Source organism: Eurosta solidaginis, chromosome 2 (genome assembly GCF_040869045.1).
Source record: "Eurosta solidaginis isolate ZX-2024a chromosome 2, ASM4086904v1, whole genome shotgun sequence".
Classification (NCBI taxonomy): Eukaryota; Metazoa; Arthropoda; class Insecta; order Diptera; family Tephritidae; genus Eurosta; species Eurosta solidaginis.
The window spans coordinates 252,704,244-252,727,016 of record NC_090320.1 but is presented as its reverse complement, the minus strand read 5'-3'; positions in this window follow the sequence as shown (position 1 = coordinate 252,727,016).

The window sequence follows — 22,773 nt, the reverse complement described above, 5'->3', positions numbered from 1 at the left end:
CAAGCACCATTTAGGTACAAGCCTTTAGTGTTGAGGGCAGTCATAATTTTGTGATTTATGTTTGGCTATCGAAACAATGTAGGCTACCTTCTATTGGTTTGAAAACGTAGACGAGGTAATGGCAAAGTTATTCAGATATGTAAGAGGAGGCAATGAATAGGGCATATTCAAGTTTAAAAATCTTATACTAAGCCCATCCACACCAACAGCATTTGACTTTATATCATATACGAAATAAGCGATCTCATTTCTATTGTTTGAAACAAATGCGATTTTCACAGAAAGGTTTTATTCTAAGGTCTGATTAAAAATAAAGTACGAAGCAGGATCTTGTATATATATTCCTATAAAATATGAGTTCATTAGATTTACATCAACAGTGCCATGCTTTATCATCTTTCGAACTAAGATCAATTCCGACTTCTTATTCAAATTTTACCCTCAACAGCAACATTACAAGCCAACCTAATATAAACACACGCAAGTCATTTTCTGTCAAAAATGTCTCATGCACATACAACTTGTATGAGAGCAACCCAAATTGAATTTGCTGCGTGAAAACCTAACTCGATTTCCAATTTTTGTTCTGCGTGACATTTAGATTTGACGTTTGCACACATGCTTTACATTGTCGCAACGCATGCTTCTTTGGGTTAGGGCAAAAAACGGCGGTTGTTTGCGTGCGCTAAAAAACGCAGTGCGGTTTTATTAGGTTGGCTTTTTACACATTGCCAACTAATAATTAACTAAAATTTCCCGCAAAATTAATAAAATATCTTATGTATTAAGTTTTGAACAAATTTAAATTATGTTATCAAATTCCTTTCCTTTCATTAGATATTTATATACAATGATATGCTGTAATTTCTATTAAGAATTTTCCGAAGCAAAAATTCAATTTAAGTGAATAAAAAAGTTAAATGAAATATTGTAAAAAATTCGAGCAAACTCATTGTAGGTGTATTTTTTTTCACACATTTATGGATTTGTGCTTGAAAGATCTCAACAGCTACGACAGTGCACATCACCACCAGCATACAACGTCATTTTGTCACTGTCCAATAGCGACGCACAACAAATGGAGCGTTACTATGGCTACGGCGGTGAAATGCCGATGGGGTGAAATGCCGATGGGATGAAATTTACCAGAAATTAGTGGTTTCCAGGTACAACTACGGAACTCTTTCGAATATGCAGAACTGTTTGCGTTATTTGTTTTTATGTTAGTTTTAAATAACTATTTCCGCGTTGTTTTGTTTTCGCTTGACTGCAATCTTTAGTTGAGCTTAAGCTTTAGTAGTGGCTATTATTTTTATACTCAGCTGAGCAGAGCTCACAGAGTATATTAACTTTGTTCGCATAACGGTAATCCGTAACGGCATAAACTAATCGAGATAGACATAGACGTCTATATATCAAAATGATCTGTGTGAAAAAAGAAATTCATTTAGCCATGTCCGTCCGTCAGACTGTAAATACGATAACTTGAGTAGCTTTTGAGGTATCTTGACGAAATTTGGTATGTAGGTTCCTGGGTGCTCATCTCAGATCGCTATTTAAAATGAACGAAATCGGACTACAACCACGCCCACTATTTCGATATCGAAAATTTCGAAAAACCAAAAAAATGCGATAATTCATTACCAAAAACGTATAAAGCGATGAAACTTGGTAGGTGCATTGACATTATGACGAAAAATAGAAATTTAGAAAAATTTTGGACAATGGGCGTGGCACCGCCCACTTTTAAAAGAAGGTAATTCAAAAGTTTTGCCAGATGTAATTTGGCAGTCGTTGAAGATATATTGATGAAATTTGGTAGGCACATTACTCCTATTTCTATATGTGTGCTAAATAAAAATTAGCGAAATCGGATAGCGATCACGCCCACTTTCAAAAAAAAAAATTTGTTTAAAGTCAAATTTTAACAAAAAATTTAATTTCTTTACAGTATAAAAGTAAATTATGTCAAAATTCGACTCCAGTAATGATATGGTGCATTAAAATACAAAGATAAAAGAAAATTTCAAAATGGGCGTAACTCCGCCCTTTTTCATTTAATTCGTCTAGAATACTTTTAATGCCATAAGTCGAACAAAAATTTACCAATACTTGTGAAATTTGGTAGGGACATAGATTCTATGACGGTAACTGTTTTCTGTGAAAATGAGCGAAATCGGTTGAAGCCACGCCCAGTTTTTATACACAGTCGACCGTCTGTCCTTCCGCTCGGAAGTTAACACGATAACTTGGGCAAAAACGATATATCTTAACTAACCTTAGCTCACGTAATTATCTGAACTCATTTTGTATTGGTGTAAACAATGGCCGAAATCCGACTATGACCACGCCCACTTTTTCGGTATCGAAAATTACGTAAAATGAAAAAAATGCCATAATTCTGTACCAAATATGAAAAAAGAGATGAAACATGATAATTGGATTGGTTTATTGACGCAAAATATAACTTTAGAAAAAACTTTGTAAAATGGGTGTGACACCTACCTTATTAAGTAGAATAAAATGAAAAAGTTCTGCAGGGCGAAATCAAAAGCCCTTGGAATCTTGGCAGGAACACTGTTCGTGGTATGACATATATAAATAAATTAGCGGTACCCGACAGAAGATGTTCTGGGTCACCCTGGTCCACATTTTGGTCGATATCTCGAAAACGCCATCACATATACAACTAAGGGCTACTCCCTTTTACAACCCTCATTAATACCTTTAATTTGATACCCATTTCGTACAAACACATTCTAGAGTCACCCCTGGTCCACCCTTATTGCTATATCTCGAAAAGGCGTCCACCTATAGAACTAAGGCCCACTACGTTTTAAATAATCATTAACACCTTTCCTTTGATACACATGTCATACAAACACATTCCAGGGTTACCCTAGATTCATTTTGCTAAATGGTGATTTTTCCTTATTTTGTCTCCAAAGCTCTCAGCTGAGTATGTAATGTTCGGTTACACCCGAACTTAGCCTTCCTTACTTGTTTTTTTTTTTCTGTTCCGAATATCAGCAATTTTTTTGTTGGTTGCTGCTGTTTTGCTACAAAAATGCTTTATAAGCACTGGTTTTTGTGAAATATCACGTGAAAAGTATATGCCGAATAACTTTTTTTAATTTTCATCTAGTTCTGCTTAAGCTAAATAATCAATACTACCCGAAAAAAAATTAAGGTGGAAAATCTTTACTTTTAATGATTATGCGATAAACAAGCTTATGTCTAGTCCACTATAGCAACTTTTACCTCTAAAAGCTGCTTAAATCCCGAAGCGCACAATTCATCAGAGAACTAATTGTTGGAAAGTTCTTTCCACTTATGTCAAACGCAAACTCATTTGATTACGCCGTAAGTTTAATGGAACAGCCGTCGAATTGCTTCAGTAGCTAGTTTTTAACCTATAGCGTATTTATCTCCCACCAATTTAACCTGCAGCCGATTCCTGTAGTTGTAGCTGGATGTACTTCAATGAGAATTAGAATTAGAAACATTCAACCCAGTGCCGTGTCTACCGACTTGTTTTTCGTGTACGCATGTTGTGTTGAAGAGAACAATTTTTAATCGATTTTAAAATTTTTGTACAAATAAAAAGCTTTGAGCAGAAATAAGCTAAAATTTATGAGACTGTAATCCTTGGGGTACATATGACTGAAAATAAAACACGAGCAGTCTTATGCACCAATCTGTTTTTATATTAAGCCATACCACAAACGCTCTACTTGAAATTTGTAGTAAGGAAGGGAATATACTATCTGGGCCCGTGGTCTTAAACCTAGAGGAAGTCTTCACCTCCCATTAACTTTTGGCATCAGTCACCGAGCATGGCTCTTATACCCCAACCTCCGATGGGTGACTCTTAGGTTAAGTTAGGTTAGGTGGTAGCTGCCCTGATAAGGAAAGCTCACTTGGACAACACGAAGGTCCGTTGCGATACCACATTCAACAAAAATATCGGTGACTTAGATCGAGCTACTTAGAGAATCGTTGGGTAGCAACGATAAAGCTCCGAATGATACCGATCTCAACTTTGGATAAATCCTCGGGAGATCCGAGTGAGTCGTGACCGAAGTACTTTCGCCTAGTTCTGGCAAAAGCTGGGCAATGAAGTATAAAGTGATTTGGTGACTGCATCTCATCATCCTCCATACAACTGCAGCAGGATGGAATTTTCAGTATATTGAGACGTGCGGCATAGATACCCATAGGACAGTGACCCGTCAAAACTCCACTACATTGATAGGCGAGCCTTAGTGAACCCAATTATTTCAGCAGTCCTCCTGTCATCCACTTTTGGCAAGAAAGATCTTGCTACCCTGCAAGACGTGGTGCCCGCCCAACGTATGCTGAGCTGAGTCGAGGCCCACCTATGGATGGGCAATCCACAGGTGGCCAGCGGAATCCCGAAATTCCTACAGCCATCTTCATCCGGTCCAGATGTACCGATGCGATCTAAGAGATCCGCTTGACAGTTACCCGGGATATCACTATGGCCCGGGACCCAGATAATCTTAATTGGTAAATAATTCGATGCAATCGCAAGTGAGGTCAGGCACTCCCAGACCACCCTCAATCGCACTGTAGTTGAGCTCAAGGCCTTGATAGCCGCTTAGCTATCAGAGTAGATGTATTTTTTGAGTAGGTTAGTCTGATCTAATATTTCCTGGTACAAATAGAGATTTATTTTACCTTTCGCCCGACGTTTCGCTGAATATTTCAGCCTCTTCAGGGGCTACACTATTTTTATTTTCAAATAAATAAATAAAGAAACAAAATGTCACAACAAATAGAAATTAATATGAAAACTTTAAATTTCACTTAAAATAATATTGGACAATAAGAACAAACATTTAGAACTAAAATATTAGTAGCACCCTACGTGGTAGTCTTGTCATTACTAATTTATTTATTTACTCAAGCATAGCATGTATGCAGCGGCGATATTGGCGCTGTCCTCCTTTCTGTTCATCGTCGTTTGTCTGTTGCTTAAAATGTGTAAGCTTTCAAGTGTGTATCTCACCATCTCCCTTTTTTCGCTATCAATAATTTTGGTCTTCGTGAAATCAGCTGTATGGCCACAGTTGAGTATGTGCTGTGGCAGTGCAGTGCTTTGTTTTTGTTTCTAATATCAGCTGCGTGTTCGGCAATGCGAACACCTAGCGCCCGCTTTGTCGTCCCAATGTATGTTTTATCACAGTTTTCGTTCTTCTTTCCTAGCCTACTCAAAAAATACATGTACATAATCGAACTGATCGCAAAAATAAAACTATATATCAGAGTAGATGTTAAATTCCCTAACCGTAGCTGCACTGGAAAGCATTTATTCCACCGCATCCTTAATCGCAGCAACTTCTGCTTGGAATACACTGCAGTGGACAGCCAACTTAAACTTGCGGCTTACATTTGGCTCTTGACAAAAGACCCCCCACCAACCTTTCCTTCCAACTTCGACCCATTCGTGAAGAAGTTAACCGGTCCCATGCCGCAGAAAATTCCTCCTCCCCACTCCTCTCTCGGTGGAATTACTGGGGTAAAGGTTGTATAGGAAGCAGTTATCGGCATAAAATAGTCCGTTCTGTACAGGATAAAGTCGAAACAGGTAAGAAGGCTAGAGTGTCCTAAGTCAGAAAGCCGATAGCCCATATCGTGAAGCCTGGCCAACGACCGGGCCGCGGCCGCCTTTCAAGGAATATCTACTGGATATATGTTTAGCATGACGTTCAGTGCCAAGGTAGGTGTTGTTCTGAGAATGCAGTGGTACCGATCAGCGCCGTCCGTTGCACTGACACTAACATTTTGGAGGTGCTCGCCATGTCCAGTGTTTTCACCAGACCAGCAACCCATATAGCAGAATCGGTTTGACCACCATCTCATAAAGCCCGTGTACTACTCGTGGCGAGAGTCCCCATCTCTTTCCGATAGCCCTTCAGCAGCAGTGCAAGGCAACCGCGGCCTTCCTGGCCCTATCTTCCACATATGGTCTCCAGGACAATTTCTTGTCCAAAACAATCACTAAATATTTAACCCTATCAGAAAGTACCTACTGTATCCCTCCAATCGAGGGGGTTCTGAAATCGGGAATCTTATATCTCCTTGTAAAAAGAACCAATTCCGTTTTTCCCGGGTTGACCGCCAATCCACATGATTCAGCCCACCTAGCCTCAATATCCAAGCAGTCCTGCAGAACATCGCGCAGGGTGCCCAGAAATTTTCCTCTGACTAGGATAGCGAGGTCATCTGCATAGGCAACCACCCGACAACCATTGGCTTCCAGCTCCACAAGAATCTCATTTACTACCACAACCCAGAGCAGAGGAGATAGGACACCCCCCTGTGGCGTGCCCCTGCACACCTTCCGCTTAATTATGGCCCCTCCCCACTCCGCTGCGACAATTCTTCCGCATAGAAGTTTGCTAATAAATTCAACCAGAGCCGCCTCGACTCCTAAACCCACCATAGCTCTTTCGATTGCCCCCGGTAAGACATTGTTAACCCAGATAACCGTAAAAGTAACTCAGGCGAAAACTTTTGATTTTTTCTGGAAATATCTGTTTAAAACCACTATAGAAAGGGACTCTGATACTTTGTTTTAAAAAAAAAAAATTTTATATTATTTTAGAGGTGTACTATATATAGTACATTAGGAATACAAGGGATAAAAACATATTTTTATTTATTGGAATGGAAGTTTACAAAACACTTTGTATGTACTCCAATATTGCATTTTATACATCTTGTAGTGGTTTTTTAATGGTAATATCCACATCGGGTTTGTTTTTCCTGTGGCTCAACAAGATGATCCATACGGTCATAGCGAATCTCGGCTTATTTAGGGCAACTTGAATGGCCTTTTGGTAAGTTGATTGCTTTCGATGGGCAGTCAGCAGCATGGTAGCCACTGCACGCCTAAAGCTCAGCTGGTCAAAACTTCCGCCCCGTTTGCGATGTATGATCCAAGCGTTTTGGAGCGCCATATCAATGCAGTGGGCTAGCAAAGACAAGCTTATATTTTGGTCAGAACGTTCCACTCCTCCCATGTTAGAGTTATACATGTAAATCAAATGCGGTTGTTCTACATATATAACGGTATATTATGGTCCGACTCATCCGATGAGCTTTCAGGCCCGGCTGCACTAACATTTTATTTCTGCTGGCGCTTGCAGTTGGCAGATGGAAAATTATTTACGCCAAAAGCTTCCTCAGGACCAGAATCTTCGTCGTTTATATTAACTGGAGGAAACAGCCCACTTCATCGATGTCGCCAGTATTTTCTTCACCATCCTCCAACAAAACAACAACCTCATGAAGCCAGAGACCCCTGCAAAAAAATTTATCTTTTAGACACCTATCTTCCTAATGTACTATACGTAGTACACTAATATTTGCTCATTTTTACTACTAATTAATTTTCAATGTAGTTAACTAGAATTTTACACATTTAAAAACTCGTTTATTTCTCTATAAAAAAATATATATTTTTTAAATTTTATGATATAAATTTTAACTCACTTTTGAAATTGTATGTTATACTTTTGCATTTTTCAAAATTAGTAATTTTCTGCATAAGACAACGAGCACTTCTCTCATTGAGGGACTGTAAACACTTACTAACGGTGTTGCGCAATTTCTACTGCTTGCAAAAATACATCCCCGTTATTTCCTGGCCATCGGGCGCGTGCGTAAATCGACATGAAATTGGTGTACTACATATAGCACATCAGGGTTATCTGGGATAAAAGCCTCCCTCGATGTCTAGAAAGGAATTTATATAGTTATCAATAAAAAGCCTACAATATTTCATTAAAAAATCCATACCTTGTCGATGGGAAATGAATAACATAAGCATATCCCGTCGATAACGAACTGAAATCTCTTCGATGACAAACCGTTAACACTTCGATAGCAAATTGATAACATGCCGTGCAGGTTAAGCTTTGGGCTTCGGTTTCGACTTCGCTTTTGTCTTCTTAACTTTTCTTTTCTCTCGCACCTATATTTTTTTTTTCGTTTTTGTTTTTTTTTTTTTTCTTTCTGGGCCAGTTATTTTCTTTCTTTTACTTTTCTTGCCTTGCTTCATCTCCGCTTATTGTACGATTATCATAAGCATCGTTATTGTTATACACTTTGTTATCGAACTTGTACTCTATTGATGTTTTTCTTTCTTTTCTTCTTCTGATACATCTTCTTCACATTTACTTGTTTTCCTTCTTCGTTTCTTTTGCTTCGTTATATATATCGATTTTCCTTCGCTAATTTTCATAAATTAGTTTGCTGCCTGATTTCGCTCATATCAAATCTTCCACGTACATTACATTCACTTTAAGGTACAATGTGTTGATCACGCTTACATTCTGCATTTCCTCACACCCTGTACAAAGATACGTTAACATTAAAAATATCCTCCAACCTCCTTACTTGTGTGCTGAGGTCACTGCCCTCAAACGGTGAACGGCTTATTAATTTGAGTAAGCTTGAAATAAGCAGCCCTTGACCAAGAGCGGCTGGCGGGGAGGGTTTACCTTAAAAAGCCCCATGCATCCTACGAGCCCCAGTGAAGGGGTGAGTAGATGCCCCAATTGAGTTAGGCATCCACAACACATATTGAGGTTACTCCGAGGGAATACCTACCCAAGAGAGGGAGGCCACTACGCAGCGCGGGATACACCTTTTCGAAGTTAGAGAAAAGAGGATAGAAGTCAACTCTAAAAACATTAAGAAAGCTTAGTCTGTAGTAGGTATAAATAAACTAATGATTTCAATACGGTTATGGTATTCGGAGATCTGAGTACTTGGCTTGACACCCCATCAAAACGACTTTCCGGCTAATTTCACAACTGTTTCCGTCCCGTTAAAAACCTTGGCAGGCTTTGAGGTACGTTTTGAGTCCGTCATCATTAAGATATTGGTGCAGGTTTGGTTGACATCCTCCCGATTAACGCTGATCTGGCTATGCACGCATTCTTCATGAGGGACTGCGTCAACGTTCGTGTGGCTTCCCTGCCTTCGAATAGTCATAGGGGTCACTGAAGTGACTGTACGTTCGGATCAAGATAGCGGTCCCAAGTGGAGACCCAATCATACAAATAATAAAATCGGCATAAACTAATCGTAACGGCATAAACTAATCGAGATAGACATAGACGTCTATATATCAAAATGATCTGTGTGAAAAAAGAAATTCATTTAGCCATGTCCGTCCGTCCGTCCGTCAGACTGTAAATACGATAACTTGAGTAACTTTTGAGGTATCTTGACGAAATTTGGTATGTGGGTTCCTGGGTGCTCATCTCAGATCGCTATTTAAAATGAACGAAATCGGACTACAACCACGCCCACTATTTCGATATCGAAAATTTCGAAAAACCAAAAAAATGCGATAATTCATTACCAAAAACGTATAAAGCGATGAAACTTGGTAGGTGCATTGACATTATGACGAAAAATAGAAATTTAGAAAAATTTTGGACAATGGGCGTGGCACCGCCCACTTTTAAAAGAAGGTAATTCAAAAGTTTTGCCAGATGTAATTTGGCAGTCGTTGAAGATATATTGATGAAATTTGGTAGGCACGTTACTCCTATTTCTATACGTGTGCTAAATAAAAATTAGCGAAATCGGATAGCGATCACGCCCACTTTCAAAAAAAAAATTTGTTTAAAGTCAAATTTTAACAAAAAATTTAATTTCTTTACAGTATAAAAGTAAATTATGTCAAAATTCGACTCCAGTAATGATATGGTGCATTAAAATACAAAGATAAAAGAAAATTTCAAAATGGGCGTAACTCCGCCCTTTTTCATTTAATTCGTCTAGAATACTTTTAATGCCATAAGTCGAACAAAAATTACCAATACTTGTGAAATTTGGTAGGGACATAGATTCTATGACGGTAACTGTTTTCTGTGAAAATGAGCGAAATCGGTTGAAGCCACGCCCAGTTTTTATACACAGTCGACCGTCTGTCCTTCCGCTCGGAAGTTAACACGATAACTTGGGCAAAAACGATATATCTTAACTAACCTTAGCTCACGTAATTATCTGAACTCATTTTGTATTGGTGTAAACAATGGCCGAAATCCGACTATGACCACGCCCACTTTTTCGGTATCGAAAATTACGTAAAATGAAAAAAATGCCATAATTCTGTACCAAATATGAAAAAAGAGATGAAACATGATAATTGGATTGGTTTATTGACGCAAAATATAACTTTAGAAAAAACTTTGTAAAATGGGTGTGACACCTACCATATTAAGTAGAATAAAATGAAAAAGTTCTGCAGGGCGAAATCAAAAGCCCTTGGAATCTTGGCAGGAACACTGTTCGTGGTATGACATATATAAATAAATTAGCGGTACCCGACAGAAGATGTTCTGGGTCACCCTGGTCCACATTTTGGTCGATATCTCGAAAACGCCATCACATATACAACTAAGGGCTACTCCCTTTTACAACCCTCATTAATACCTTTAATTTGATACCCATTTCGTACAAACACATTCTAGAGTCACCCCTGGTCCACCCTTATTGCTATATCTCGAAAAGGCGTCCACCTATAGAACTAAGGCCCACTACGTTTTAAATAATCATTAACACCTTTCATTTGATACACATGTCATACAAACACATTCCAGGGTTACCCTAGATTCATTTTGCTAAATGGTGATTTTTCCTTATTTTGTCTCCAAAGCTCTCAGCTGAGTATGTAATGTTCGGTTACACCCGAACTTAGCCTTCCTTACTTGTTTTTTTTTTCTGTTCCGAATATCAGCAATTTTTTTGTTGGTTGCTGCTGTTTTGCTACAAAAATGCTTTATAAGCACTGGTTTTTGTGAAATATCACGTGAAAAGTATATGCCGAATAACTTTTTTTAATTTTCATCTAGTTCTGCTTAAGCTAAATAATCAATACTACCCGAAAAAAAATTAAGGTGGAAAATCTTTACTTTTAATGATTATGCGATAAACAAGCTTATGTCTAGTCCACTATAGCAACTTTTACCTCTAAAAGCTGCTTAAATCCCGAAGCGCACAATTCATCAGAGAACTAATTGTTGGAAAGTTCTTTCCACTTATGTCAAACGCAAACTCATTTGATTACGCCGTAAGTTTAATGGAACAGCCGTCGAATTGCTTCAGTAGCTAGTTTTTAACCTATAGCGTATTTATCTCCCACCAATTTAACCTGCAGCCGATTCCTGTAGTTGTAGCTGGATGTACTTCAATGAGAATTAGAATTAGAAACATTCAACCCAGTGCCGTGTCTACCGACTTGTTTTTCGTGTACGCATGTTGTGTTGAAGAGAACAATTTTTAATCGATTTTAAAATTTTTGTACAAATAAAAAGCTTTGAGCAGAAATAAGCTAAAATTTATGAGACTGTAATCCTTGGGGTACATATGACTGAAAATAAAACACGAGCAGTCTTATGCACCAATCTGTTTTTATATTAAGCCATACCACAAACGCTCTACTTGAAATTTGTAGTAAGGAAGGGAATATACTATCTGGGCCCGTGGTCTTAAACCTAGAGGAAGTCTTCACCTCCCATTAACTTTTGGCATCAGTCACCGAGCATGGCTCTTATACCCCAACCTCCGATGGGTGACTCTTAGGTTAAGTTAGGTTAGGTGGTAGCTGCCCTGATAAGGAAAGCTCACTTGGACAACACGAAGGTCCGTTGCGATACCACATTCAACAAAAATATCGGTGACTTAGATCGAGCTACTTAGAGAATCGTTGGGTAGCAACGATAAAGCTCCGAATGATACCGATCTCAACTTTGGATAAATCCTCGGGAGATCCGAGTGAGTCGTGACCGAAGTACTTTCGCCTAGTTCTGGCAAAAGCTGGGCAATGAAGTATAAAGTGATTTGGTGACTGCATCTCATCATCCTCCATACAACTGCAGCAGGATGGAATTTTCAGTATATTGAGACGTGCGGCATAGTTACCCATAGGACAGTGACCCGTCAAAACTCCACTACATTGATAGGCGAGCTTTAGTGAACCCAATTATTTCAGCAGTCCTCCTGTCATCCACTTTTGGCCAGAAAGATCTTGCTACCCTGCAAGACGTGGTGCCCGCCCAACGTATGCTGAGCTGAGTCGAGGCCCACCTATGGATGGGCAATCCACAGGTGGCCAGCGGAATCCCGAAATTCCTACAGCCATCTTCATCCGGTCCAGATGTACCGATGCGATCTAAGAGATCCGCTTGACAGTTACCCGGGATATCACTATGGCCCGGGACCCAGATAATCTTAATTGGTAAATAATTCGATGCAATCGCAAGTGAGGTCAGGCACTCCCAGACCACCCTCAATCGCACTGTAGTTGAGCTCAAGGCCTTGATAGCCGCTTAGCTATCAGAGTAGATGTATTTTTTGAGTAGGTTAGTCTGATATAATATTTCCTGGTACAAATAGAGATTTATTTTACCTTTCGCCCGACGTTTCGCTGAATATTTCAGCCTCTTCAGGGGCTACACTATTTTTATTTTCAAATAAATAAATAAAGAAACAAAATGTCACAACAAATAGAAATTAATATGAAAACTTTAAATTTCACTTAAAATAATATTGGACAATAAGAACAAACATTTAGAACTAAAATATTAGTAGCACCCTACGTGGTAGTCTTGTCATTACTAATTTATTTATTTACTCAAGCATAGCATGTATGCAGCGGCGATATTGGCGCTGTCCTCCTTTCTGTTCATCGTCGTTTGTCTGTTGCTTAAAATGTGTAAGCTTTCAAGTGCGTATCTCACCATCTCCCTTTTTTCGCTATCAATAATTTTGGTCTTCGTGAAATCAGCTGTATGGCCACAGTTGAGTATGTGCTGTGGCAGTGCAGTGCTTTGTTTTTGTTTCTAATATCAGCTGCGTGTTCGGCAATGCGAACACCTAGCGCCCGCTTTGTCGTCCCAATGTATGTTTTATCACAGTTTTCGTTCTTCTTTCCTAGCCTACTCAAAATATACATGTACATAATCGAACTGATCGCAAAAATAAAACTATATATCAGAGCAGATGTTAAATTCCCTAACCGTAGCTGCACTGGAAAGCATTTATTCCACCGCATCCTTAATCGCAGCAACTTCTGCTTGGAATACACTGCAGTGGACAGCCAACTTAAACTTGCGGCTTACATTTGGCTCTTGACAAAAGACCCCCCACCAACCTTTCCTTCCAACTTCGACCCATTCGTGAAGAAGTTAACCGGTCCCATGCCGCAGAAAATTCCTCCTCCCCACTCCTCTCTCGGTGGAATTACTGGGGTAAAGGTTGTATAGGAAGCAGTTATCGGCATAAAATAGTCCGTTCTGTCCAGGATAAAGTCGAAACAGGTAAGAAGGCTAGAGTGTCCTAAGTCAGAAAGCCGATAGCCCATATCGCGAAGCCTGGCCAACGACCGGGCCGCGGCCGCCTTTCAAGGAATATCTACTGGATATATGTTTAGCATGACGTTCAGTGCCAAGGTAGGTGTTGTTCTGAGAATGCAGTGGTACCGATCAGCGCCGTCCGTTGCACTGACACTAACATTTTGGAGGTGCTCGCCATGTCCAGTGTTTTCACCAGACCAGCAACCCATATAGCAGAATCGGTTTGACCACCATCTCATAAAGCCCGTGTACTACTCGTGGCGAGAGTCCCCATCTCTTTCCGATAGCCCTTCAGCAGCAGTGCAAGGCAACCGCGGCCTTCCTGGCCCTATCTTCCACATATGGTCTCCAGGACAATTTCTTGTCCAAAACAATCACTAAATATTTAACCCTATCAGAAAGTACCTACTGTATCCCTCCAATCGAGGGGGTTCTGAAATCGGGAATCTTATATCTCCTTGTAAAAAGAACCAATTCCGTTTTTCCCGGGTTGACCGCCAATCCACATGATTCAGCCCACCTAGCCACAATATCCAAGCAGTCCTGCAGAACATCGCGCAGGGTGCCCAGAAATTTTCCTCTGACTAGGATAGCGAGGTCATCTGCATAGGCAACCACCCGACAACCATTGGCTTCCAGCTCCACAAGAATCTCATTTACTACCACAACCCAGAGCAGAGGAGATAGGACACCCCCCTGTGGCGTGCCCCTGCACACCTTCCGCTTAATTATGGCCCCTCCCCACTCCGCTGCGACAATTCTTCCGCATAGAAGTTTGCTAATAAATTCAACCAGAGCCGCCTCGACTCCTAAACCCACCATAGCTCTTTCGATTGCCCCCGGTAAGACATTGTTAACCCAGATAACCGTAAAAGTTACTCAGGCGAAAACTTTTGATTTTTTCTGGAAATATCTGTTTAAAACCACTATAGAAAGGGACTCTGATACTTTGTTTTAAAAAAAAAAAATTTTATATTATTTTAGAGGTGTACTATATATAGTACATTAGGAATACAAGGGATAAAAACATATTTTTATTTATTGGAATGGAAGTTTACAAAACACTTTGTATGTACTCCAATATTGCATTTTATACATCTTGTAGTGGTTTTTTAATGGTAATATCCACATCGGGTTTGTTTTTCCTGTGGCTCAACAAGATGATCCATACGGTCATAGCGAATCTCGGCTTATTTAGGGCAACTTGAATGGCCTTTTGGTAAGTTGATTGCTTTCGATGGGCAGTCAGCAGCATGGTAGCCACTGCACGCCTAAAGCTCAGCTGGTCAAAACTTCCGCCCCGTTTGCGATGTATGATCCAAGCGTTTTGGAGCGCCATATCAATGCAGTGGGCTAGCAAAGGCAGGTCCCATTTGCCCCTTATTGAAGTTCTATACAAGCTTATATTTTGGTCAGAACGTTCCACTCCTCCCATGTTAGAGTTATACATGTAAATCAAATGCGGTTGTTCTACATATATAACGGTATATTATTCTCCGACTCATCCGATGAGCTTTCAGGCCCGGCTGCACTAACATTTTATTTCTGCTGGCGCTTGCAGTTGGCAGATGGAAAATTATTTACGCCAAAAGCTTCCTCAGGACCAGAATCTTCGTCGTTTATATTAACTGGAGGAAACAGCCCACTTCATCGATGTCGCCAGTATTTTCTTCACCATCCTCCAACAAAACAACAACCTCATGAAGCCAGAGACCCCTGCAAAAAAATTTATCTTTTAGACACCTATCTTCCTAATGTACTATACGTAGTACACTAATATTTGCTCATTTTTACTACTAATTAATTTTCAATGTAGTTAACTAGAATTTTACACATTTAAAAACTCGTTTATTTCTCTATAAAAAAATATATATTTTTTAAATTTTATGATATAAATTTTAACTCACTTTTGAAATTGTATGTTATACTTTTGCATTTTTCAAAATTAGTAATTTTCTGAATAAGACAACGAGCACTTCTCTCATTGAGGGACTGTAAACACTTACTAACGGTGTTGCGCAATTTCTACTGCTTGCAAAAATACATCCCCGTTATTTCCTGGCCATCGGGCGCGTGCGTAAATCGACATGAAATTGGTGTTCTACATATAGCACATCAGGGTTATCTGGGATAAAAGCCTCCCTCGATGTCTAGAAAGGAATTTATATAGTTATCAATAAAAAGCTTACAATATTTCATTAAAAAATGCATACCTTGTCGATGGGAAATGAATAACATAAGCATATCCCGTCGATAACGAACTGAAATCTCTTCGATGACAAACCGTTAACACTTCGATAGCAAATTGATAACATGCCGTGCAGGTTAAGCTTTGGGCTTCGGTTTCGACTTCGCTTTTGTCTTCTTAACTTTTCTTTTCTCTCGCACCTATATTTTCTTTTTTCGTTTTTGTTTTTTTTTTTCTTTCTGGGCCAGTTATTTTCTTTCTTTTACTTTTCTTGCCTTGCTTCATCTCCGCTTATTGTACGATTATCATAATCTATTGATGTTTTTCTTTCTTTTCTTCTTCTGATACATCTTCTTCACATTTACTTGTTTTCCTTCTTCGTTTCTTTTGCTCCGTTATATATATCGATTTTCCTTCGCTAATTTTCATAAATTAGTTTGCTGCCTGATTTCGCTCATATCAAATTTTCCACGTACATTACATTCACTTTAAGGTACAATGTGTTGATCACGCTTACATTCTGCATTTCCTCACACCCTGTACAAAGATACGTTAACATTAAAAATATCCTCCAACCTCCTTACTTGTGTGCTGAGGTCACTGCCCTCAAACGGTGAACGGCTTATTAATTTGAGTAAGCTTGAAATAAGCAGCCCTTGACCAAGAGCGGCTGGCGGGGAGGGTTTACCTTAAAAAGCCCCATGCATCCTACGAGCCCCAGTGAAGGGGTGAGTAGATGCCCCAATTGAGTTAGGCATCCACAACACATATTGAGGTTACTCCGAGGGAATACCTACCCAAGAGAGGGAGGCCACTACGCAGCGCGGGATACACATTTTCGAAGTTAGAGAAAAGAGGATAGAAGTCAACTCTAAAAACATTAAGAAAGCTTAGTCTGTAGTAGGTATAAATAAACTAATGATTTCAATAAGGTTATGGTATTCGGAAATCTGAGTACTTGGCTTGACACCCCATCAAAACGACTTTCCGGCTAATTTCACAACTGTTTCCGTCCCGTTGAAAACCTTGGCAGGCTTTGAGGTACGTTTTGAGTCCGTCATCATTAAGATATTGGTGCAGGTTTGGTTGACATCCTCCCGATTAACGCTGATCTGGCTATGCACGCATTCTTCATGAGGGACTGCGTCAACGTTCGTGTGGCTTCCCTGCCTTCGAATAGTCATAGGGGTCACTGAAGTGACTGTACGTTCAGATCAAGATAGCGGTCCCAAGTGGAGACCCAATCATACAAATAATAAAATCACAAAAATCTTTTTGTTAAAAATATTTTAATTGTTCTAAAACGTGGGTCGGCAAAAAATAGAAGTGCTTGCAGTTACGCATATGCAATGATGGCACTATTGTGCAGAACCTTCTTCTGCAATTACTAAATCGCTGTAGGTTAGTTGGATTTAAGTACCTGTCAACCGAAAATGTCTACATTATATTCAAAAAGGTGTTTCTTAACGAATTAGCTTAACATTAATCGTGGATGAAGATCAAAAGCTTTAGATATACAACTTTTAAAACAAATTTGCAGAGAGCTATAAATTATGCTCATCAACAAATTATTAACAAAGCACACGATAAACTCTATTATATTAATCTTTCTCTCGGTGTTTTTCACAACGATCCATAAACCTTCAACCTTCTTATGTCTTTGTGGCATCGTCGTTTAACCTACCATACATGTTCAGCTTTAAAATTCCGTTGTTACCTATAAGCATAAGAAAAGCATAGAAAAACGAAAGAATAATAGAAAAAACGTAAAATCCATTTAACCATGAATTTGCTCTCTAAAGAACTGCATAGTCATAATCAAGAAGCCATAAATTTCTGGGCAAAAATGCACCGAAGCAGCTAACTCACTACACTTATGTACTAACTCTACATACTTGTGAAAACACACACACACACTTATCTACAAACATACAGTGTAAAATGAGGAAGGACGTAACAGAAAATAGATGCAGGTAAAAAATATGAGCAGATAGCATAAAAAGGGCACACCGACACGTGCAAACATATAAATCTATGCTGAAGTGTGTAGATGTATGTATGTATGTGTATGTGTGCATGTATAAATTGCAAACAGGCAATAATTCCCACAATTTTCTCATTGAGGTCAACCATATTTGCATTTGCTGAAGTGCTATGAAATGCAAAATTGTTAAGCAAACTTAAGCTTTTGAAAATGCTGGTAGACCAAGCGACCAGCAGATTGTTGTCATTATTATGTTTTGCCTTTGATGACAAAATTCGAATAAAAAGTATTTAAGCGAAATCCTTTGCAGTGTGTGTTTGTTTGTCTAAGAGAAATAACCAAAAAAAGTAAACAATGCATTTAACCTCTTTTTAACAAAATTTAACCATTACCAAAGGAGTTAACAAAACAAGTAAGGAAGGCTAAGTTCGGGTGTAACCGAACATTACATACTCAGCTGAGAGCTTTGGAGACAAAAGAAGGGAAAATCACCATGTAGGAAACTGAACCTAGGGTAACCCTGGAATGTGTTTGTATGACATTGGTATTAAATGGAAGGTGTTAATGAGTATTTTTAAAGGGAGTGGGCCTTAGTTCTATAGGTGGACGGCTTTTCGAGATATCGCCATAAAGGTGGACCAGGGGTGACTCTGGAATGTGTTTGTACGATGGGTATCAAATTAAAGGTATTAATGAGGGTTGTAAAAGTTAGTGATCCTTAGTTGTACATGTGAAGGCGTTTTCGAGATATCGAACCAAATGTGAACCAGGGTGACCCAGAACATCATCTTTCGGGTACCGCTAATTTATTTATATATGTAATACTACGAACAGTATTCCTGCCAAGATTCCAAGGGCTTTTGATTGCGCCCTGCAGAACTTTTTCATTTTATTCTACTTAATATGGGAGGTGTCACACCCATTTTACATAGTTTTTTCTAAAGTTATGTTTTGCGTCAATAAAAAAAATCGAATTACAATGTTTCATCCCTTTTTTCATATTTGGTATAGAATTATGTCATTTTTTTTCATTTTTCGTAATTTTCGATATCGAAAAAGTGGGCGTGGTCATAGCCGGAGTTCGGTCATTTTTTATATCAATTTTTGCTCAAGTTATCGTGGTAAGGGCCGAGCGGAAGGACAGACGGTCGACTGTGTATAAAAACAGGGCGTGGCTTCAACCGATTTCGCCCATTTTCACAGGAAACAATTACCGTTATAGAGTCTATGCTCCTACCAAATTTCACAAGGATTGGTTAGTTTTTGTTCGACTTATGGCATTAATCGTATTCTAGACAAATTAAATGAAAACGGGCGGAGCCACGCCCATTTTGAAATTTTCTTTTATTTTTGTACTTTGTTGCACCATATAATTACTGGAGTTGAATGTTGACATAATTTACTTATATACTGTAAAGGTAATCATAAAGATTTTTTGTTAAAATTTTACTTTTAAATTTTTTTTTTTTTTAAATTTAGCACGCATTTGATTTTGCTAATTTTTATTTAGCACATATATAGTAATAGTGGTAAAGTTCCTGCCAAATTTCATCATGTTTTCTTCAACGACTGCCAAATTACGGATTGCAAAACTTTTAAATTACCTTCTTTCAAAAGTGGGCGGTGCCGCTTTACTAGTTTTCTATTCTACGTCATAAGGTCAACCCACCTACCAAGTTTCATCGCCCTATCCATATTTGATAATGAATTATCGCTCTTTTTGGATTTTTCGAAATTTTCGATATCGAAAAAGTGGGCGTGGTTATAGTCCGATTTCGTTCATTTTTAATAGCGATCTGAGATCAGTGCCCAGCAACTTATATACCAAATTTCAACAAGATACCTCAAAATTTACTCAAGTTATCGTGTTTACGGACGGACAGACGGACGGACGGACATGGCTAAATAAATTTCTTTTTTCGCCCAGATCATTTACATATATAGAAGTCTATGTCTATCTCGATTAGTTTATGGCGTTACGGATTTCCGTTATGCGAAAAAAGTTAATATACTCTGTGAGCTCTGCTCAGCTGAGTATAAGAATCAAACCGCGCAAAGAGCTTTCAACATATGTAAGCGTGTTTCTTATTGAAATTTATTACTGGATACTTTTTTGCAAAATATTATTGCACGGCAAAGATCCTGAAAAATTTTTTTTTTAGGTTGAAAGATTTTCTTATTGGATTATAGCTCGATGTTTTCATATTAAATTGTCCTCGAGATGGTTGGGCTTGTACATTCATGGTGCTTGTTACCAGAAAGATTCGCAGCTCTATCCGGCAAAAGACCAGCAACACCGATAAAACTCCTCAGAACCCTCGGATAGTATTTTTATCGCTACATCAACGACAACAACAGCACAGGCTTAATTGTTGCTTGGCTTTCAATGTAAAAATTTACGCAGCTGTAGTTAAACCTACTTTTCTTTAGTGTTTCTACTACTTTTGTCATGTCTACTACTTCGGCGTGAAAAAGACTACAGTCATTTAACAGCTTTTAGAATTTCTTTATCAGCGCAGTACAGCACAGACCCTACTCCTTCTAATACTTGGGATCATTGGTACATCACGTTAGTTATCTGTTTAATACATACGTCCCGCTAAAGACCGTAAAAATCCAAAGTCATGAGAACCCGATTTTTACATCAGAAATCTTGAAATTAATAAAAAAATGAGAGAGAGCTTACAGGGTCAGCGATGTCAGAATGGATTACCACTGGGAAGCTTACCACCTCTTACCACACCAAAACAATCTCTTCATCCGAATGCTAAGGTGGCTTACTTCTGCATTAAATTTAATTTCTGGAAAAATATCACTGTTTCGGAATATCTAAAAATGATCATTTTCAATGCAATGTAGACCCCAAGGTTTTGAATGCACATTTCTTGTGTGATCATACAAAACATAGTATATCCAATGCTAATGTCAATAAGGATATCAAAGATATGATAGCGATAATGAATAGAGCGAAAACCAATATTTTTGATTTCACAGTATTAACAGAGGGTGATGTGGTGGATGCTATTTTTGCTAGTAGGTCCAATACACTAGGAATCGATGGTAGTAGCGCACGTTTTATCAAGTTTCTACTTCCTTATATATCGTCTTCGATAACGCATATATTTAATTTTTCAATCAAATGCTGTGGATTTCCTACTCAGTGGGAAAGGGCTAATGTCATTCCCGTTCCTAAATCAAACACTTCGGTTCCATGCAAAGACTTAAGACCAACACGCCTACTGCCTGCGCTATCCAAATTATACGAGAAATTACTATCAAAGCAGATAACTGACTGTGTTTATAATTTTACTATCTGAGGTTCAATCTGGATTTAGAAGAGGGCATAGTTGTGCCACACCTATGTGCGTGCAGCCTACGACCATTATGAACTCACAGTTCTAGTTCTTCTAGATTTCTCAAGAGCTTTTGACATGGTTGATTTTAAAATATTACTTCGCAAGTCCGCAATTAAGTTAGTGCAAAGCTATCGCACTGGCAGCTTTCAGCAAGATCAATGTGATGATAAATTATTTGATTTGAAGCCCATAATGTCTGGTGCTCCACAAGGATCCATCCTAGGGCCAATATTGTTTACTCTGTTTATTAGCGATATAGTCAGTTACTGCCATAATGCGTCCATTCATCTCTATGTCGGCTATTCATCTTTATCTCGGCCGATCGGGCTTTCCAAAGATTAATTTATTAGGCTAAATGACGATTTAAGCTGCACCGGGATTTGGGCGCTTTTAAATAAATTGTATCTTAATGCGACACTCTAGGCAATCCCGCCCTCCCACTCCCTAGATCCGTGAGGAGCTCGGGGTCGCCAGGACCTCGGCTCTTAATGAAACAGGATTCGCCACGGATAGGTGACAATTGGGTTTGGAGAAGCTATATATTGTGCTGGAAACCGGAAGCGGGTTGCGCTACACAACCCCTTGAATCTAATTGGTATTTTATTCGCATTTTACGACAGGCATACCTACCGCGGGTATATTCTAACTCCCTAACTCACTCGGGGAGTAGTCTTGATTCGATGTCGCTTAATAAATTGCACCTAGCCATAAACAATACTGACCGGTTCGTGTTTTCTAACTAAGAGGAAATTTGACCATATATCTTCGTACACTGCTCAAATTCTCGTAAGTGACGCTCGTAATTTCCTAAAAATGAAAAATTTATGTTTCTTACACAAACTACTGCATTTTCAATATCCGCCTTACTTATATAAGAAACTAGCTTTGTAGTAAGTCTACTCGGACTCTGAATCTATTGATCCCGAACCTTAAACTTTGTTTAAGTTTAAGAATGTTCTTTGTCAGTTAAATTCGTCTGTGGAACTCGGTGCTTTCCAAGACGAAAAGCAAAAAAAAACAAGTAAGGAAGGTTAAGTTCGGGTGTAACCGAACATTACATACTCAGTTGAGAGCTATGGTGACAACATAAGGGAAAATAACCATGTAGGAAAATGAACCGAGGAAAACCCTGGAATGTGTATCAAATGAAAGGCATTAAAGAGTATTTTATGAGGGAGTGGGCCATAGTTCTATAGGTGGACGCCATTTAGGGATATAGCCACAAAGGTGGATCAGGGTTGACTCTAGAATGCGTTTGTACGATATGGGTATCAAATGAAAGGTGTTAATGAGTATTTTAAAAGGGAGTAATCCTTAGTTCCATAGGTGGGCGCCGTTTCGAGATATAGCCATAAAGGTGGACAGGGGGTGACCCTACAATTTGTTTGTGCAATATGGGCATCAAACGAATGGTGTTAATGAGTATTTTAAAAGGGAGTGGGCCTTAGTTCTATAGGTGGATGCCGTTTCGAAATATCGCCATAGAGGTGGACCAGGGGTGACTCTAGAATGTGTTTGTACAATATGGGTATCAAAAGAAAGGTGTTAGTGAGTATTTTAAAAGGGAGTAATCCTTAGTTCCATAGGTGGACGCCGTTTCGAGATATCGCCATAAAGGTGGAGCAGGGGTGACCCTAGAATTTGTTTGTACAATATGGGTATCAAAAGAAGTTTGTACGATATGGGTATCAAATGAAAGGTGCTAATAAGTATTTTTAAAAGGGAGTGTGCCTTCGTTCTATAGGTGTTCGCCTTTTCGAGATATCACCACAAAGGTGGACCAGGGGTGACTTTAGAATATGTTTGTACGATATGGGTATCAAATGAAAGGTTTTAATGAGTATT